This window comes from Phaethon aethereus, assembly GCF_964289735.1.
Source record: "Phaethon aethereus genome assembly, chromosome: 1".
NCBI lineage: Eukaryota > Metazoa > Chordata > Aves > Phaethontiformes > Phaethontidae > Phaethon > Phaethon aethereus.
In genome coordinates, this window is record NC_138575.1 from 108,218,322 (window position 1) to 108,238,805 (window position 20,484).

Sequence of the window (20,484 nt, forward strand, 5' to 3'; positions counted from 1 at the left end):
AAATGTTTATGTGACTCATTATCCAAAAGAGAAATTAATGTTTTGTAATAGCTAAAAAAGTCCCCATAAGAACTGGAAGCTTAGTGCAAGTTTGTGTAGCAGGGAAAATTTAAGGAGTTTTGCCTATTTGTTTTTTTTTGAGACAGAACAGCTAGATGCTTTAAATCCCAAACATTGAGCTCCAGTTGTTTTTTTTCCATATTTGCAGGAAGTAATGAAGTCTAAAGTATCATGAGGGTACAAACCCCATCAAACCAGAAGAGTACAGCACAGCATAAGATCTGCACTGGGGTTCTGAAGTGATACCATCGTCAAAAGAGATCTCTGCCTCTTCCCAAGTGCTTTGGATCAAAATTTTAATCCTCCAAATCGTGCATTTGGCTATGTAGTACTTAGAAGTGAGATCATGATGGATAGGACTCTATCACATTTAGGCATACCAAAAAAAAAGGGAAAGAAAACTGTTCTATCCTAAAAAATCATTATCTCTAGAAGTTCCCAAGTCAAGGAAAAGCCATGAGCATCTATATTTTTTTTATAGCTCAAGGAATAACTTTGTTGGCAGAGGTAGTACTTGAACGAAAGATACAGTCAATAATATGTTGCTAGCCTGCAGGAAGAGGGCCAGCTCCGTTGTCCCATTCTTTCTCAGATTAACCCAGGGAAAGCATACATGCGCAGTACCATCTGGCCGTGAAGAAAACATATGAGCTGGGCTTTAGCTATCATTGAGCCAGGAATATTCTATACATTTTTCTCCTATGGAAAACAAACAAACAAACGAAAAATACATCTGGCAAATATGAAATCTAACCTTCCTGTGACCACAGACATTCTTAAATATTACAGTCAAATGTTACTGCCTCCGTCAGATAGAGAACAGAGATACTGTAGACTTAATGACCCATAACCATCTTATTTCACAGATATGTAGTTTATAGCATTCTGTTTGGCTGGAGAGATCTCATCTGAATAATGACTGCACAGTCATTTCCGCATCTCCCCTCGCTCTGGCTCTTCCACGCCATCACACAAGCATGCTCCCACTGGTGCCGTCTCCGTGCTGATGTGCCCACCCCGCCATCGCTCCTCCGTGCTCTATCACATCCATCATCATGCCTGCCCACTTCTTTGGCAGCTATTTAATTATGGAAGAGTAGTAGTATGCTACAGCTGTATAATGAAACAGGAGGGCACTTAACCTGTCCCCACAAAAAAGGGTAAAGCGATGTATTGAATAAACAGGCACCAGGAAACTATCAGAGCAGAAATGAGGTTAAAAATCATGAAACAGAGGTTTGTGGCCAGGATATGGCTGGGGAATTTTGATGGTGGTAGAAAGTTAAAGCCACATTAATATTCAATAAGCAATGCAGAGATGAAAGAAAGAATAACGTTTTCAGTAGCTACTTACAAGTTTGGCTCTTAGCGAGTTTTCCGTCCAAAATGCAGCACTCCCTGCTAAGCAGAGGAGGATGCTGAATAGTTGCTCAGATGCAGTTTGGGGGATACAAAAAATAAGGAGTGCTGAGTAGTTGCCATCCGTTTTACCTACCCCAGATCTCCAGGATCATTTTCCCTGTATTGCCTTTGGTTCATGGAAGGATGTTTGTCTCCTAAAGAAGCAGATCTCCCTTGTAACACAGAGCTTACAAAGATGTCCCCATTATGAAAGGGAGAAGTTGGTTTATGTCCTGTCTTGGAAAAAATGGTTTACCTGAGCTCTGACATTGTGAAAGCTAGCTGTCTTGGAGGGGGTGTTTTAACTTTATTTCTTCCATAAATCGAGCAACAGCTACCCACAGACTCATTTCACCTTTGGGTTGCACTTGCTTGTAAGCTATTTATTTCACTGACTTTTTGTCCTCCCCCTGCTTTCCCTCCCCTTTGCACTGCAGTTTGCTACTTGTGGCTTCTGGGCCAGGGAAAATATCTGTGTCAGAAGAGTAAATTGGTAGTCTCAGCTATTACTCTGAGTCCCACTTAAGAAGATGATGTAGGATTCCTTGGTCCATGAACTGAAAAGAACCTAAAGTAGAGGAGATATGTTGCCAGAAGAAAAATAAAGAAATGCACATAACTGAGCAGGGTAACAATGAAAGATGAAATAATAGCTGTAAGGCTGGAAACCTAATCAGTCTCCAGAAAATGTTGAATTTTCAGTCATCACTACATTGCTAACAACAACCTTCAGTGGGGGTTGCTAAGAGAAAGGTTTTTGGGATGCTGTATGACTATGTTGTAACTGGCATAAGGCAGCTCTGCCATAAGAGATTTTGAAAGGAAACTAGCTTTATTCTTCTCTCTCTGCTCTCCTCGCTCTTTTATGTATTTCACTTTTTCAATTTTCTTTTCTATTATGCTGTGCTCTTCCTCTTTACTTTTCTTGCCAATCCTCATTATAGTCCACTGTTTTGTCTTTATTATGAGCCTGGTAAATCCTTTTTTACGCATAAAATCATACTCAATACAAATTATTCTGAGTTAGGGAAGCAGCTACGGAGCTTTCATAAATTGTTTAGGTCCCAGCCCTGCCAGGTGGCAACCACCCTTTTCTCTTGGTTATCTCAGTGGAGATGAGGGTGCTTAACAGCTCACAAATTTAATAACAGCTGAGATTATAGCCCAAAGAGCATGCAAGGAGGCATTTTCACTCAAGAGCTAAATGTTTTCTTGTCTTTATCTGCATTGTCAACACAATGAGCTATGCATGTGTGTGCCTACAGATGCATGTATAAAGAAACAGAAGAAAAGCAGCACAATGACGAGAAGGTAAGCCTCCATATTGGAACTGCATCCTTGTACTGTTGCTGACCGGGAGTGTAACCAAGGTGGTAGGGAATTAAAATAAAATAGGGTTAGAAAATAGGTTTGTGAATTTGTAGCAAGTTGTAACTATAAGAACATTATGCACCAGCAATGCTGCTCGAGAACCCACCTAACCCTTCCCATCTTGATTTAATTATCAAGGAGTTAAGTGTAACATTGTGATCATGATATTATGTTTTGTTCTAATAACAAGTAGTCAGAAAGAAGGAACACCTTGGTCAGTTCTACGGTCCGGTGGGTAGGTAATTATTCATTCTATAGTCCTGTCTTAAAACAAAGGACTGCGGGGTGAATGATTGCATGTTGGACCGATAGCCCGTGAAGGTCTGTTGAGTGTTGCCAAGCTTAAGTGAACTTTGTAGGAAAGGTAATTCCGGCAGGGGGAGATCGCGACCACCGGCTCAGAGACCACCCACTCAAGAAACCCTCCGACTCAAAAGATTAAGGAAGTAAAATCCCAAGAAATTATAGTGAGCATGCGTGGTCATTTACATGGTAAGCAAGGAATACTTAACCAATCACTGTATGGAAACTTGATGAATATGTATTAATCTTGCCTATAAATGTTTGATTTTTGAACTGATCGATGAACACGATTTAGGAGGAGCTATCCCCCGTGTTCCCGGTGCCGTGAATAAAGAATGCCTGCCTTTTAACACTATATTGGTGTTACGAGGTTTATTCCCGATTTCGGTGACAGGAGCATTCTCCTGCCAATGAGTGAAAGGAATGATTTGTGACTTGGACCCCATCCTAGTGGATCAGCACATGCATGGTAAATCCTGGTATGTCCTTTGGGGCATTTATAGGATCATGGACTTTCCCACTGTGCCGAGCTGGCCACCGTTGCATGACAAATCATGAAACTCCAACTGTGAAAATTATGGACTCAGTCAAACTGTCACTCCAGTCCTGAAAAACAACTGCTGGTAGAAGTAACCTTGACAAAAATTTCTTCTAAATGTGGTAATATTTGTAATCTGCAATAGATGGATTTCAGTAAGCCTCTCCTAGTGACACAATATACTGCTCCTACCAGTGTTTGGAAAACACTCATACTCAGTAGACACAGTGTGTGATGTGATGCTCACATTTCTTGACAATTCTTGACTTTTGAGTTCAAAAAAACCTTCAGTTTGTGGTAGAATGAACACTATTATTATGCTGAACTGAATGTACCATTTTCGTAATTGAAGCTCTACAAATCGAACGAAGAGCAGTCCATGTTTTGTTTAAAATTCAACTTCAGGTAACATATCATAGTTAATTTTCATGCTTTGTGAAGTTCTTATTAGTATTTTTCCTTTCTTACAGCTAAATTTATTTTAAATATATTCCAGATTTAACAGGACTTCAGTTTTAATAAATATGTTTATTTTTAAGAATGTGGAGGTGCAGTTGTATGCATATGCTTTTCTACTAATAGGGTTATAGATGAAGAACCACCTTTTAAACAAAGAAAAGGAAATGGAATAGCATAACAATGTATAACCTAAAGGAATTATCTTTTGGAGCTTCTAATGCCTGGAGTCTCTTTTTAATATATAGGTGAGAAGCACCAGGTTCAAGGTTTTACATTCACTACATGTAGCTAGCCAACATTTTTTGAACCAAAAGTAACTCAAGAAAATTAACAAACCTTTTAACCTTTTTTAATTTGATGGATTTTGTGAAAGGCTGAACTAAAAAAGTACAATTTAATCTTCTGCTTTATGCTTTCTTAATTTCTCTTTTTAAATCTTTTTTACATTTCTTTCTTATTCATAGCACTAAAAGGAAGTAAGAAAGTGAAAGACAAAGCAATCAAATACGTATATTTCAGTAATATAACGGGAATTTTATACCTGTTGAAAGCATTTTCAGAACTGCAATGTTATTTTAAGCTCATGTTCTTGACTCATCCTTCTTCCAGGGTTGCGATCTACTTTGATGGTACATTTTTGTCATTTAAAACATGATTTACAGTGTTTATTGCATGCTTAGTTTTTTATTTCTTCTTTTTTTTTCCTGATTCTAAGAGATGTTGATTTATTATAGTGACTCCAGCAAATATATAGAAGTTATTAACAGCAGTATGAAGCAATGAAAACTTCATTTGTTCTGAATAGCAAAAAGGTCAATGAAACAGATGTCATAATTGTAAGTTTATAACGTGACATGGATATCTCTCTAGCTATACTGCCTTACTCTGTTGAAGTATGTCAGGGCTGGATGGAGACAGTGAAGAGAGAAGACAGCTTTGAAAGACATAACTTTGGAGTCAGACAAACTTCAGCCTTCACTCATAAATTCTTTCAGAGCAAAAGAAAAGAGAGTATTAAATTGCATTATGATATGAAATTATTGCATTATTTTATTATTACAATATAGCATAAAATATTACATTAAAGAAACTGCTGGTGGATGACTAACAGATATCAGTTGACTTCAGATTGCTCAAGGGCTCATCCCTGAATGACAGGAGAAAGAAAAAGATTTGTCACGGATGGGGAGTATGTGAAAATGGACAAAGGCTACTACCATAGCCTTGTTTGGAAGCAATGTCAATATTATACAAACCTATGGCAGGTAGCCTTACTGCTAAACCATTCTGAAGATTTTTCTCTTTGCTCACTGTAGTTTTACTGATAAAGCCATGTCAAAATATTATGTCTGTGAAAAAAAAATTAACACCTTTGAAGCAATATTTGTGTAGGAGTCTCTCCTACATTTTGTCAGGCCCTTCGTGGGTGGAATGAAACAACTGGGACCATGCCTAGTCCGTGTTTAAGCTGTAATTATTACCTCCAATCTTTAGTCCATCTGGCAGGTTTTATTTGTTTTACAGTAGATGGTGGTTTGAATCATGAATGCATATGTACAAAAAGGCCAAAGGCCGACAAAATATTGGTGAGTAAACTGGTTTTTTTTACTGAAGATAATTGTTTGGTTAGATTTTTTTTCTCTTTTAACTATTTAAAAAGTTATGATTATGGAAACATCCCTCAGTCTTACAGTGTTTTAATTTTATAATGACTTTTATAGCCTTTTCATTCTCAAAATACAACTGCCTACAACAAAGTCAAAACAGGTCCTAGTCTACTAGAAATAAAACTGCCACAGCATTTGTCATATCAGAAATGATTCTTCATTAGCACTTGGGGCTGTGAGGGAAAAGGGAAGAAACAAAGAGCTGACTACAAGCGTAAAAAGTCTTAATGTCCTCTTAGTTATTATTCTGCACAGAGCATGTTCATTTTAACGTTGATGTTGACCAGCATTCTCTGACCAGGAAAGAGTGGAGACAGTCCCCTTCAGACGTGCCTGGGGTTGTATAACAGCAGGAGACACCATTTGAATACACACGTTGAGTCCAGCTTTGGGGTTTATGTCGTACTTGACTCTGGGACTGGCTTCAAGCTCTCTCATAAAGCCAAGCATATCCTCCTGTAATTTCTCCAACAACGGGCCATGCTGGTGGCAGCAGGCAGTGAGCAGCAGCACTGCATAACACAGATGGTGGTACATCTGACAGCCTGGATTATTTTACAATAAAAAAATGGTTGTCATTTTTATGCTTCCTATTATGAGGCCACCTGTATTCAGTCTGCTCTTGGGCGGTAGGAGGTGTTGGGAAATACGGGTATGTTGTGCTGAGTATTGCATATCTGTGCACTCTGTGTGTATTGTACAGAGACATCTACAGAGAGACAGGCACATAGACACATGTAAATGTGTATGTGTGCATAGACGTGTGTACAGAGGCATGTGATGAAAAAGTATAATTTTTTTTCCCATGAACAGCAGAAAATTTTGAATTCCGAAGTTTGCAGAAACATTTGATCGTATTTACTGGTTCATTACATTTGAACATTTGAACATTACTGGTTCTTAAGAGAGCTTCGTTTTTAAAATACAGTGCCATTTTCTGAGAAAAAGGCTTCTTTCTCTGTCCTGTCAGGGGGTGGAGTACTTATTTAATACTTGTGGTAAAAAAAAGAAGAGTTCGGTATCCCACAGGGTAAGAGAGAGGCAAAGCAACTTGCAGCCATCAGCATGTTTGAATCCATGCTGTACCCTCCCAGGGAGCTACCAGTAGCAAACGAAGCTGATGCTTCTCCCACTAGAGCTGTAATACAGAGAGTGATGACCCCAATACAAACATTTTGATCTATTTTAGGTTTGGAGACACTGAATTGTGCTTTTTATACTGGTATACAGTTTTCATATCCTAAGCAGGGTAACGAGACTACAGAGCTTCATTTTTCAGACCTTTGTCTGTTTTCCTGAAAAGAGCTTTTCTGACCAAAGTGGTATAAAAAAACCCTGAAAATCAAATGAGGGCCAAACACATTTTAGTTTACAACCACTTCTTAAGATTGTAAGGATTTCACTGTGTCATGGTTTGGTCTTTAACCATTTATCTGACTGGGTATGAAATGACAGCTACAGGCTTTTCTAATTCATGTGTTTCTGAAAATTCAATAGCAGGAAATCAATAGAGAGAAACAAGTACATGAATTAAGATTCAGCACACAAGCCTTTACTTGTGTATTGAACTCAGGAAGGGTGATAGTCACCTGTAGGAATTAATAGATCTGAAGGACAATGTAACCGCTTCTTTCACCTTGCACTTCACAGGAATGGTGTGTTGTCCTCTTTACCCCAGTCGCTAGAAGCCCTCAAAAGGAAATGCCTTTCAGACCTTAAAAAATCTACCCTTGAAGTTTCAGTAGAAAAAAAAAATATATGAAAGGCATTGACAACTACAACACTGGAGCAAGATTTGTTTTTCCGAAGAAAGTCAAAAGTAAGTGAAGCCCTGAAATGCAATCATATCTAGGATGTTCTTAAGGTAAAGAATTCAAGGATGGAAAAAAAAAAAGAAACCTCTGAAGTCCCACACCTTGGCAATTTTTATGAGCCTCAAGAGAAAAGTGACACTTAAGGTCCTCTGATGGACTAATTTTGGCTAGTGTTTTTCCACCAGGTTAAACAGAACTTGCTGAAGGTGACTTTATCTCAGGTCTCAAATTTACTTTTCCTGTATGGATATGACCATAAAGTCTTTTTTTCTTTTGAGAGCCAATGATAGGTCCTTACATATTAATATGTAAAGGTAACAATTATATTCAGTGAGATAAGTTTTATCTCTCAAAACATGGTGTGGTGTTAAAACCCTATAAATCAATGAAGTCACAAGATAAAACAAGCACTCAGGTACGTTTAGTGCTACCTGAGTCCAGATGGTACAGGAATCCAATGCAGATCATTTTAAAGGTTAAGTGAAAGACTTGGACATACCTGCAGAGATTAATTGCATAACCACTGAAGATGAGATCAGAACCAAGGCAGAGGTTGGACAGAATGCCCCATTTTTCCTGTTATAACTCAGATTGGACTGTTTTCAGTTTTGAAATATAAAACCATTCCTATATCAAAGATTGGATTTCTTTATTTGCTAGCAGGGCTATTTGATCATATACTTACTTAGTTGTCCTTTGTCTTTCTCCAGTTCCTCTTCCTCAGCTTATATTTTCAAACAGCATTTTAGAAAATTCTTGTACATGTTACTAGCATAAAAGGCAGTAAAATACCATATATGCCGCAGTGTTAGCAGAAGGTACAAATACTTTGCCTGCTGCCAGTTATTTTGCCCATACAGTTTTGCCTGACTTTGTTAGTTTGACATGTTTTCCCTATTCTGTGTTTGTGTGAGAACGGTAGTTGTGTATTAATTGCAAAAAATATTTGAACTGCAGTAGCAATGACCTGCAGGAGCAGATACGAAGTAGCAGGAAGGATAAACCTCCCACACTAGAAATAATCATGAGCAATGAACATCTGTGTGGTCAGGGGATCATGGACAAGTTAATAAAATGTCTAACGATGGGCAGGATAATCAGAGGGCTCCGTCTATTCAGCGCAGGTCTTATAAATCTATTTTTACCAGCTTAGGCCGTTGGCTGCACAATTGTGTGAGGTCTTCATTTGAAAGTCTTGTGAAAGGAACTAAAATAGGTAGAGGCCAGTAAGTGTTTGCAGCAATTTTTTCAGTAGTGATTCTATATCTAGAAGAAGAGGTTTGATTAGGTATTAGTAAAAGATTTGGAAGCTCCAAGAAGACCTTGCTCGATCACTGTCAAAAACACAAGGAATCCTCCTTTCAGTCTTGCAAAGGCAAGACTTTGATTTGGTTTCAAACCATTCAGCTGGGGTACAGTTTGATGTATTTGAAATCTGCTATAGTACATGTGGGCGTGACCAAACCTCAATAGAAAGCAAATACTGTTCGATGTAGAGTTTAGATGACTGTACAGAATGAGAGTCCTTTACTAAGGTTATTTAATCAGTAAAAGAAAATCCTCGTGCAATACTATAAAAACAGTCACAACTGTATTTAGTATTTCCTTTTCCCTGGACCCAGGATCACAGAATAGAGTTCTTTCAAAATAAGAGGTTAGTTTTCATGTCTGGGTTGGACTAATTTTTTCTGAAATATACATTGGGACTACAAAGAGATATAGCCATATGTGTAGAGACTCTGTTGTGGTCAACAATGTGACTTCAGCTGACCTGCATATAAAAGTGTATCTAGCCTTTAGGCTGGCCTAAACTAGTTTGGAGTGCCAGTATGTTAGCTGTAATAAGCCAGAGTGGTATGGGCTACGCTTCCTTTGGTTTACCTGGTCTGTGCACTTAACTCCACGCTTTGTCTCTACGCACAACCACACCCAAGCTGGTTAACTTCAGGTTAATTTGGAGATTGCTGAATTCCTACCACATCTTTAACTGTTATGTAGTATTTATCTTTTTAAATACAAACCCACAAAAAGTCGTCTATTAAAACAAGGGTTAAGTGATCATTGTGTCTTCAGACATGGGCCAGCGTCTCTTTCCTCACACCAAATAGACTGAAACCCTTTGGGCTAACCAACCCGGTCAAAAGTGAGTGGGGTTCATAATTTTGAAAGTTATTAATGCTGCAGAGCTGTTTGAAAATACAAGGCTAGGTGGAGAAGAGAAACAATGCAATATCCTTAACTGAAAAAAAATACTACAGCATGTGCTCATACAGTACCAGCCACCAGAGAATCCACACAGGAGATGTTCATGCAAGTGGCCCCACTCACAGAGAAAACCTTGCATTGGAGTTTACATCATCCTAGACGTGAAAGTCAATAAAACTTAATCCAAGGAAACCAAACCTCATTAGTTCTACTTTTTTTTTCCAGAACAGCAATCTTGGGTCAGCTTTTCTGGCTACACTATTCTGTGAAAATAGTGGTTAATAATATATGAGATGGTAAAATAATAATTGAAGTAGCTTTAGGACCACAATTACAATAGATTAAAAACAGTATGGTGTTTTTTTCTAAATGTTTTTTAGGATATGTTTGATATAACCCTGTGTTGCAAGGCCACTTTTAGCTTACGTTTGAATTTAAAGAATTAATCCTGTCTGTGTTTAGCTTTAAAACATCATGGACTAAAACTCCAAATCTTCTTATCTTCAAAATTATGTCAGCAGCTATGACAAAATGACATCTGTTCTGAAGCTGTAACGGGAATACTGCATTACTTGACACTCAGTCGCTTCCCGTTACAGGACGATGTCTGCCTCCCACGTAACAGATGCAGCGATTCCTCTGCTGAATGTATACGATTCAGCCGATAACCATACTTAGTAACTGGTTAATAATTAGTATTTGCTGCCTCTCTTCCAGTGAAAAATGTCAGTATTTCGTAGATTTGCATCGGTCAGAGCAATGTGAGGCCTTTTTCTAAAAGCAGGGTGGGGCAACACTTTTGTTTTTCCAATTTCCAGAACCCGAAGGCTGGGGAACGACGCAGCAAAGCCACTTGCTGTGTCCCCTTGCCATTCACTGTACGCACTGAGGCTGCCAGAAACTCTCTGCTGCTGCAGTTAACGCTGAGCAGAGATGGATTGCGGGCTGTTGTTCCACAAGGCAAGGCTGAGGCATATTAATAGCTCATTGCTACTGGAAGGGGGTGAGGGTCCCATTCCCACCTTTCCTATTCCCTCTGGTAATCCCGGCCCTGGGCTCCTGCTCCTGACCTTGTTTGGGGAATTAATCCTGTGGTTTCCTTGGACCCCCCACATGTCTGTCTCAAGGAGCTGCGGGGTGGGGAGCAAACCCCGCAAAAGCCTGGGTGGGTCTCTGGTGACAGGGAAGAGCGAGAGCTTCCCCTCGTGGGAGCAATACGCTTTTGATGAGCTAAGCTGTCCCTGGAGCTGCCTCCCCATTCAGTAATGGCACATCTGGCCAATAGTCCCTCCAAATCAGGGGGCCGGATGTTTTTTGCTTTTTTTTTTTTTTTTTTTTTTTAAGAAAAAAAAGCTTTTTTTTTTTTTTCTGCTTTGCCAGACCCCCATCAGGCTCTGGCTGCTTGCTGCTGTCGAACGTAACGTTCCAAAGAGCGCAGCAGCTCCAGCCGTTCAGCTCTCCGGCAACGACTTTCTTCCCACGCCTGCTTTCTGCAGCCAAACGTGATGTAATTAACCAGTAACAGCAAAAAGGACGGTGAGGTTTCGCAGTCGCATTCCCCCCCCATACACCAGCCCTGTTCCTGCAGCCCCTGAAGCGCCAGGTGCTGCTTCACAGACGTGCTTCTCCATGCACACCGGCAGTGCTGGTTTTCTGGTCCCTCCAAGCCCCGAGGCCGAGAAGTGTCGGTCCGTTGTGTCTGATAGAACGGCAGGAACATCACCTCTGGTCCTCTCCGCTGTCTGCCAGCTGAGGAAAGGGGTATTTGCTTTTTCCAAGTGTGCCTGTGAAACTGGAACAGCAATCTGTGGGCCTCTGGTGCTAATTCCCAGGTGCTGCTGCTGTCTATGACCTTAGGACTACTCACTGGTTTTTTTGGGAATGAATGGATATTTTCTTACCCCCGAATCACAGTGAGAGTTTCGTCTTGTACGTCTAGAAGCCTCCAGTGCCTTTCACATAGGTGCAAACGTTCTTATTTTCCCATTTCTGTCAAACCAGATGTTATCAGCTTGCAAACTATATTTCACCAGTTCCAAACTGTAATCTAGCACTGCTAAATATGAAGAAAGGTCTGGCTTTAGGGTGTTTTACCATGTTTCCACTTTAGATTTTCAGCAGACTATGTCAAAACATGTAATTTGCCGAAAATTGCATAGTCATACCCACTATTTCAGGGATAGTGGGTAGCAAAAAATAACTGTTGAAGTATTATCTACTAAGATTATCTGAAGGAAGTGAGTCTAAGTAGTCTAAGACGAGGACATACTTTCTTACAACAAATGTAAAAATGTCAACAACTACCTGCTATTTTTTTCTAACAAAAGAGCTCCATTCATGACAGTTTTTGATGTAAAACTTCTCTTGTATATATTTGAGACTAATATAGAACCCCATAGTCTTCTTTTTATTGTTTTCTTTTGTTTCAGTCCCTAATGACCTTCAGATTTTCTTTTAGACCTCTTTACTTCCAATGTCTTACAATCATTTGACTGACTTACCCTCTTCAGGAGAATTTATTACATTCTGCATGGTCTCATTCTTTGTGCTAGCTAAGACATTCCTGACACTCGTGGTGTCGGGAGAAAAATCAGTACCAGTTATCTGACCTTGGCTGTTTATCACTGTATGTAGTGAACAAGCTTTATGTATTAAATATATGTGTGTGTGTGTGTATATGTAAAGCCACATATAAATATATATGTTTGTTTATGTAGTGATCATGGAGGGTACGGAGTCTCTTGATCTTTGTCTTTGCTTTCTGTTTCTTTCTGCAAGAATGAGGAAACTTTCACACTGATTTTAGAACCTGTGGTTCTTCACGTCCCTTTAACCATCTCTTGAGATGTTTTATATGCCTTTTTGATGACATCTCCAATGGCTTTTGTTGCACCTTGCAAATTCTAGTGGATGAAGGACTGCCATGTTCTTAACCAACAGAAGTAAGTTTTCTCCTTTGAGATTATTCTGAGTTTTATCTTTTCTCATTTCTAATCAAGAGTGTCATGCATACTCTGCCTTAATGGTCATGAATGCCCTTGGTACATTTAACAAATTCTCGCTCTGTTGAAAGAAGTTCATGCAGCGTTTTCTTCTTACAAAGGGTGGGATATTGCCTTGTCATGTTCCTTTTGCAGCAGCATGTGCAATCTTTTGCAGACTCCAGCTTTGCAGAGCATATGAGAGTTTTTTTAAATCAGATGTCTCTTCTTTTGCATTATGGATAATTACTTTGGTTGCCGAGCACTTTCTATCAACCGTTCCTGGCTGTTTCAGTCAGAATGACTTCCTTCTTTGTCAGGTTGGGCTTTCCTCTGTTTTTTGAGTACTTCGGGCAAAATTCCACTTTTGTTCCCAGATTCAGGCTGGTTTCTTATTCCTCTTTACTTTGACCCAGTTGTGAAATGGCTTTTCAAATATTCACACATTCATGTGCTTTTAAACAGAACACAACATGGTGGAACGTCCCCCAGATTTTTTTGTAGTTAATTTTCATATATACTGTCTTTTACCTGCATTAACTAGAAAACTTTTAAGGAAATTCAAGTACTTCAGGAAAGTCATAACTGTCACCAGAAAAAATATCACCCGTACCTGAGATAAAAACCAGTGCAACTTGAGCAAAAACTTGTTAGCAGAGAGGCCGTACAGACTTTGAAAAGTTGTTCAGGAAGATAAAGAATAAGACATGGGGGGGATAAAACATAACAAATTGTTAGAAAAGATATTTTTGTAGCCAGTTGTTCAGGAGTCTTTGGAGTGGGCAACGTCAATCATTATACAGTTGAAAGGAGCTGGTGGGAGAGTCTCATAATATTGCACACAATTTTTTCAAGAAAATGTCACCACAAAGTGAGTGAATCTTTCCTGCCCTGCAAGAAAGTGAGAGCCACCCAACCTTCCAAAGTATTATGGCATCATTTTACAAACTTTATAAATATTCATTCTTTATTATAAATGGAAAACATGCATTAAAACAACTTCTATATAAGTACGAATTTTAATATTATAGTTTACGGATACCTGAATGCTTTCTTCATGCGTGACACATTCACTGTTGTTACTGGTGAATTCCAAAATAAATCAGTCAGTAATTCCCAAATGGTGTAATAATCTAGATATAGTTATGCAACTAATCAAATTGCATCATGCAGTTGTAATAACTGAGTTTTGGTGTCTTATTACTGCAGCGATATTTCTTAATCATTTTCTATATGTATGTAAAACAAATAGTTTCTCTTTCTTCCTGGTTGTGGACTGAAGCACATAAATACATGCAAAAGAGCAGCTCAGGAGGAAAAGCTCTGCCTAAATTAAAAGTATAAAAGGAGGATTTCACACAACTAGTTGTTTTTATTGAGAGTATTCTTTCTCCTTGAATGGCCTATTAATTCTGAAGGCCATTTTGGGTTAGAATTCTTAATCTGAATTATGTTGTTATTCATGGCCTCATTTTGTGTCTTTTCACCATCATCTTTGTCTGACGGCTATTTTAAAAAGAGCATTTAAGAACAGGATGGATGGCAACAAAAGAATGTGTTTACTTCATCCATTGTTATGGCCCAATTCCAGTATACTTACCCTCACTGAGACATCCATTAGATTTCAAGTGTTCCATTCATCTCAGCGAAACTAATTGCAGAGCAAAATAGGCAAAATGTGAATGAGAATTCAAAGAATTCAGTTTGCAGTAATTATTGAAGCAAATAAAAACATTTTGTTTTGCTGACTTGCCTTTTAGTGCATAATGGCTAGCTGTGGGTCCTATGGCCAGGTCACTATGCACTTGAATAAGAAGGGTGACCACTGTATACCAGAAAAGATGTGATTTGGCAAAAAACCTGAGTTGATCAGAGAGGATGACAACTTATGGTTCTGGAGTTGAGATTCCTTTGTGTGCTAAGTACAGCCTAAAGTATCGTCTCTGTTCAGTAACTGGAAACATTCACATAGTAGAAAGTGGAAATATTTGAAATAGTATTTTCCTTTTCATGAAGCTATATGTGGAAAAAACTGGTAAATGTGAAGCTTCCTTCTAGAAAATCTTCAGGAGAATAGTTTTGTGTCTGTTAAGTTTTTAGGCAGAGGTAACATCTTTTAATAAAAGTTCCAGTATGGTCAGCAGAGGAAATAAACCTTTTTTGCACACTTTTCAGGTTTGAAAGAGAAACAGCAAACTTCAAAGCTAAATATAAGCTGAGTTTAATTAGCTGAATCTCAGTCAGACCATGAGACAAAAAGTATTAGATCTGTTGGAAATAGAGGAGATGTTACTGCTGGGAGGGGATGATAAGGTAGAGGAAAAGAAAATGGTAGTTCATGCCCTCCAGAACTTGAAGAGATTAGTAGGAGTGTAGGTGAGCATGAGACTCAGAAAGTTTTAAAACTAACAATTATATGGGCTATGTAATTTTTGTTATTTGGTAGATTTACTAATTTTAGTTCCCAAGCTTGTGTCTGGAAACATTTTACACACCTCTCTTGAGATCAGGGCTGAGAGATCACTGACAGAGTGGTTGTTTTCATAGAATCATAGAATGGTGTGGATTGGAAGGGACCTTAAAGATCATCTATTTCCAGCCTCCCTGCCATGGGCAGGGATATCTGCCACTTGACCAGGTTGCTCAAAGCCCCAATCCTTCCTGGCCTTGAACACTTCCAAGGATGGGACATCCACAATTTCTCTGGGCAAACTGTTCCAGTGCCTCACCACCCTTATAGTGAAGAACTTCTTCCATATATCGAACCTAAATCTACCCTCTTTCAGTCTAAAGCCATTACCCCTTGTCCTGTCACTGCATGCCCTTGTAAAAAGTACCTCTTCAGCTTTCTTCTAGGCCTTCTTCAGGTACTGGAAGACTGTTATAAGGTCTCTCCAGAGCCTTCTCTTCTCCAGGCTGAACAACCCCAGCTGTCTCAGCCTGTCTTCATAGGAGAGGTGCTCCAGCCCTCTGATCATCTTCATGGCTCTCCTCTGCACTCACTCCAACAGATCCGCATCCTTCTCACATTGGTGGCCCCAGAGCTGAATGTGGTACTCCAGATAAGGTCTCATGAGAGCAGAGTAGAGGGGGAGAATCACCTCCCTCGACCTGCTTGCCACACTTCTTTTGAGGCAGCCCAGGAGACGGTTGGCTTTCTGGGCTGCAAGCACACATTGCTGGCTCATGTTGAGCTTTTTATCAACCAACAGCCCCAGGTCCTTCTCCTCAGGGCTGCTCTCAATCCATTCTCCGTCCAGCCTGTATTTGTGCTTGGGATTGCCCTGACCCGTGTGCAGGACCTTGCAGTTGGCCTTGTTGAACTTCATGAGGTCCGCACAGACCCACTGCTTAAGCCTGTCAAGGTCCCTCTGGATGGCTTCCCTTCCCTTCAGTGTGTCAACCACATCACACAGCTTGGTGTTGTCAGCAAACTTGCTGAGGGTGCACTCAATTCTACTGCCCACATCACCAACAAAGATATTAAACAACACTGGTCCCAATACCGACCCCTGAGGAATGCCACTCGTCACTGGTCTCCACTTGGACACCGAGCCATTGACCGCAACTCTTTGAGTGTGACCATCCAGCCATTCCCATTTTGTGGGAAATACTCTCATGTGAGTCACTGGGGCTTTCTGTCCTTTAATCATCACCCAGGAGTTCATTTTAGTGTGATACCATCTTGGCAAAGACTTTCGGCTCATTGGGCAATGTAGCTGTTGAACCTTGGGATCCTGATGGTTCTGTTTTAGGGATATTTATTATGATGATTTTAAAGGTGTGTCAGTGAGTTTGCCAAAATTTATGGTCTGGAATTATGCAGCACATATCAATTTATGGCATCCTCCTCCTATACATAAACATGGCCAGACCCATGAAGAACTTGTGGTCTAAATAGATGAAGTAGGCAAAAGACTGCAGCAGTATCACTCTGCTTTCTTCTTCCCCCTTGAGTAAAATATAGCCTGTGCAATGTAAGACCAGGCACAGACATGAAAGCTGCCGCTGAACAAGGTGGCAGGTCAGCGTGGCGTGCTTTCTGTGTTCTGCAGATGCAGAACAGCCACTTCATAATGTAGTAATCACTCAAGGGTGGCACTACATGATGTGGCTATGCTGCATCCAGAACCTCGGCTAAACTGTCTTTGGTCACAGGGTGTCCCTGGATGGTGCTCCCTGCTCTTAAATTACAGTTGTTGCACTCACTCTGCAGCTCCTGCAAGGGAACTCCTTGTCTTGGTAGGGCTGACGGCCACTTTTCAATGAAATCCTTGAGCAAAGCACTCTTCTAACAAGAAGTAATCAGCCCAAGAGAAAGTCACATCCACTTCTGATGTAAAATGGATTATCTCCATCTGGCTTGGACTCTCCCCTGGTATTTTTTGTCTGACTTCTATTATCTGTGTCTGATTTAGAGGATAAACACCCTAGTACCACATGCCATGACAGCAGTCAATAAATTATAGGAGAAGGTGATCACACAGGATTGTTCCCAGCTTCACATCCCTGATCCCACTATTCACAGATCCCAAGCAGTGCAGAGAAGCTGTGTTTTCTGAGAGAGACACTGTTCTACACTTGAACAGATTTCTCTTTGAACTAGTATTTTCCTGCTAAAAGGCTTTAAAACATATCCATTCATAACTTAATGAGGGGTTTTTTGCTAGTTATTCACTCCATAATTCAAATCTGTTCCAGACATTAAGACACCTGGGATAGTTGTAGACAGTCAAACAACTAAAAAAACCCCCTAAGCAATTCCCTCCTCCTACCTCAAACCCAAATGACTTCAAAATTACTTTTTCTCTCCCTCTTGATCTCTTTTTTTCACTCCACTTACCACACACCTTTGCTTTCATTACACTCTCTTTCCTGTGCTCCTTCCCCTCAAACCCAAGCTTCTCATGCAGTTTTTCCTCTTCTTGGGAGATATACAAGTATAACCACTAATATCCGTAATAATCTCCTTCCATATTTGCAAATACTTAGGCATGACTGTAACACAAAAGAAACCCTTAACTGGGTAGGGTATGCTCCTAAATTTAGCTTATTCAAGCTGTCTCACTGAAGCCTGATTTTTACACTTTCTGCATTTTTATTGTTCTTCCACAGGCACTAATGAAATACAAAATGCTGCTGGTCTGAAAGGCAACATTTACATTTAAAGGACAGAATGCACAAGGTCAGTGGAGATAGTCCCATGTAGTTCTTTTAACCCTTTTTCCAAGCCCACCCCTTGGGTTTTATGGTATCCTGTGTTGTTTTCTTCCATTTCCCTTACAATCACAAAATAAATACAGTAAGAAAAGCTGATGTTCCTTACCATCCTTCCCGCCTTAAGTAGCAAATAAAAAAAAAAATCTATCTCTGTGGACAGGTTAAACACTTGCAAATTATTAGCCATGATGTCTAATGGGCTATGCTGCTTAACTGAAATGCATAGATTCCCTTAAATCGTAAGTTAAAACCTCAGCATTACTGAAATACACTTCTCCAGTTTTCGGAGGCAGTCGGGTTGAATGCCTTTCTACTTACTCTGCAGTTCCCATTAATGTTATCAGGCATATTTCTTTTTGCTTCCGTTGGAGTCGACTTGATACACATGTGGGATCCTTTGATAACCTCTTAAAAAGACACCCTTCTGCTTTACGTGCACTTTAGAGCTTTAATGATCTCACGAAGCTTCTTTGTGTCTCCGTGGCCAAAATGTTATCTAATACTTCTTGTAAATAATACAAGATAGCTTTTTACTCTGTAAGTGACCTCTGCAGCATGTACTAACAGTCTATTTAAATATACCTTGCATGGGGAGTGTTCTGCTGGAGTCAGGGGAAAGCAGTAAGAAGCAAAGCAGAAAAAGCACTTCCTTGCTTTTCCACAGCCCAGAAACCACCGCAACTATTCAGCTACCGAGGGAAGACAAAACCTGAGAGGAAGAAAGGTGAAAGAAGGAGGAGCCAGTACCGTTATCTTTGCTTTCCAGTTCCTTGGTCCAAAGACATATAGGAGCAAGTAATTTCTCCTGGGGAGCATCTGAGCAAACCCTATCGCGATGGAGATTTTTATATCTGTTTCAAAGGCCACTGTAAACATACCATGGTGAATTGTAATGTGTCTGTGTGTATATTTGTTCCTGCTTCTACTTATAGATACTGTATTTAAATCTTTGAGTCCTTACCTCACATCATACGCTAACTAGTTTCTTGGGGTAAATTTTCCATAAAAAGCATGAAATCAGACCTTTGGGTCCCCTTTCATAGCTATGTTTTAGGTCCACAGAAAGTGTTATACAAGTGTTGAAACACAGCCGTATGTGCAGAGCAGCCTGACCTGAAGGTACACAAAGGAGCGTGCCGCAAGGCTTCGAAGTCCCAGCGCGCCTGTGCACATCGCGCACGACCGCACGGCTTCCCTGCGAACGGTAGGACTTCTCTTTCTGCAGATCGCTCGTGCAGGATGGTTTTAGCGGTAGGGCATGGGGTGGGGTCAGCTGTTCTCCCTCTGGCTTTGGCCACCCTTTGGCAGTTCCTGGAGGGCAGCCCTGCACCCTCTGCTTTGGCCATCAGGCAGCAGCTTTGCACAGCAGTACAAAATGCAAGAGAGCCTGGGCAAGGGGGAAAAAAGCCTCCATTCCCTCCCTGAAGGCCTACGAACATGTCCCTGCTGTGGGATCCAGGTGGGAGAGGGCACTTGCCCTCCCTCTGCCCTTTTGAGTCTCCTCCTGCTCCCACCCCATCCTTGGCCAATGGCGACGGTGGCTAAGCCGTGTCTTTGGGATCTACTGAGTAAATATGGGGTACTCTGCTCTGTAACATGGAGCTGGTGGCTGTTCTACAGCTGTCAGATGGAGCTGAACAATGGAGCAGATTGTGTTTGCAAATTAAATAAACCAGGAGGATGATGGGCATAATTCATGTCTGGGGTATAATGGAGGAGACTACAAAGTGTGATACCTGCTGTACGTCTTTTTGTATGTGTGTCGCGCAAGGGACACTAAACACATACACTGGGCTTCGGATTCCTGCAGTTCTCGAGCTTTTTTTGTTGTCAGTAAGAACCGTGAAAATCGAAACCTACCATCTGCATGTGCAACATCAGAAAGCAGAGGAGCAAGCTTCCCTTCATTTCTCCAAATACAGATTCTGTTCTCTTCCTTCTTACTACAACTGGCCGGATAACTTACATCTATCTTTTTTCTGTTTTCTGTGTTTCTGCTTGTGTCTCTGAAAGAATTGAACCACCTGAATACGGAGGCTACTAGCTCACAGTGTCACTCAGATCTCCCCCTCTCTCTAACCTGTACAAAGCCAGTGTGACTACTATTGCATTTAGGACAAATAAGATTATTAAAAATGTGTTCACCGTTTCTGATACTTACAACAATCTCAGTAATAACTATGTTTTAATAGTTGGCAGATTCTGGTTGTTGGGGTTTTTGGATAGATACGTGCATACTTAGGCACTACATTACAATGAATATTCGTTTTGGTTGCATTGCATTTCCCCGTCAATGACAAAGAGAGATTAACTAAAACAATATTTTATTTCCTACTTTAATGGTGAGTACATAGCATTAATTGTATTATTAATCCAACTAGAAACTCTTATAGAAAGCTATTTCAAGCCATTAGTTGCCCCGTTGTAATTGATGGATTACTGCATTACCATTTAATTTAGTATTG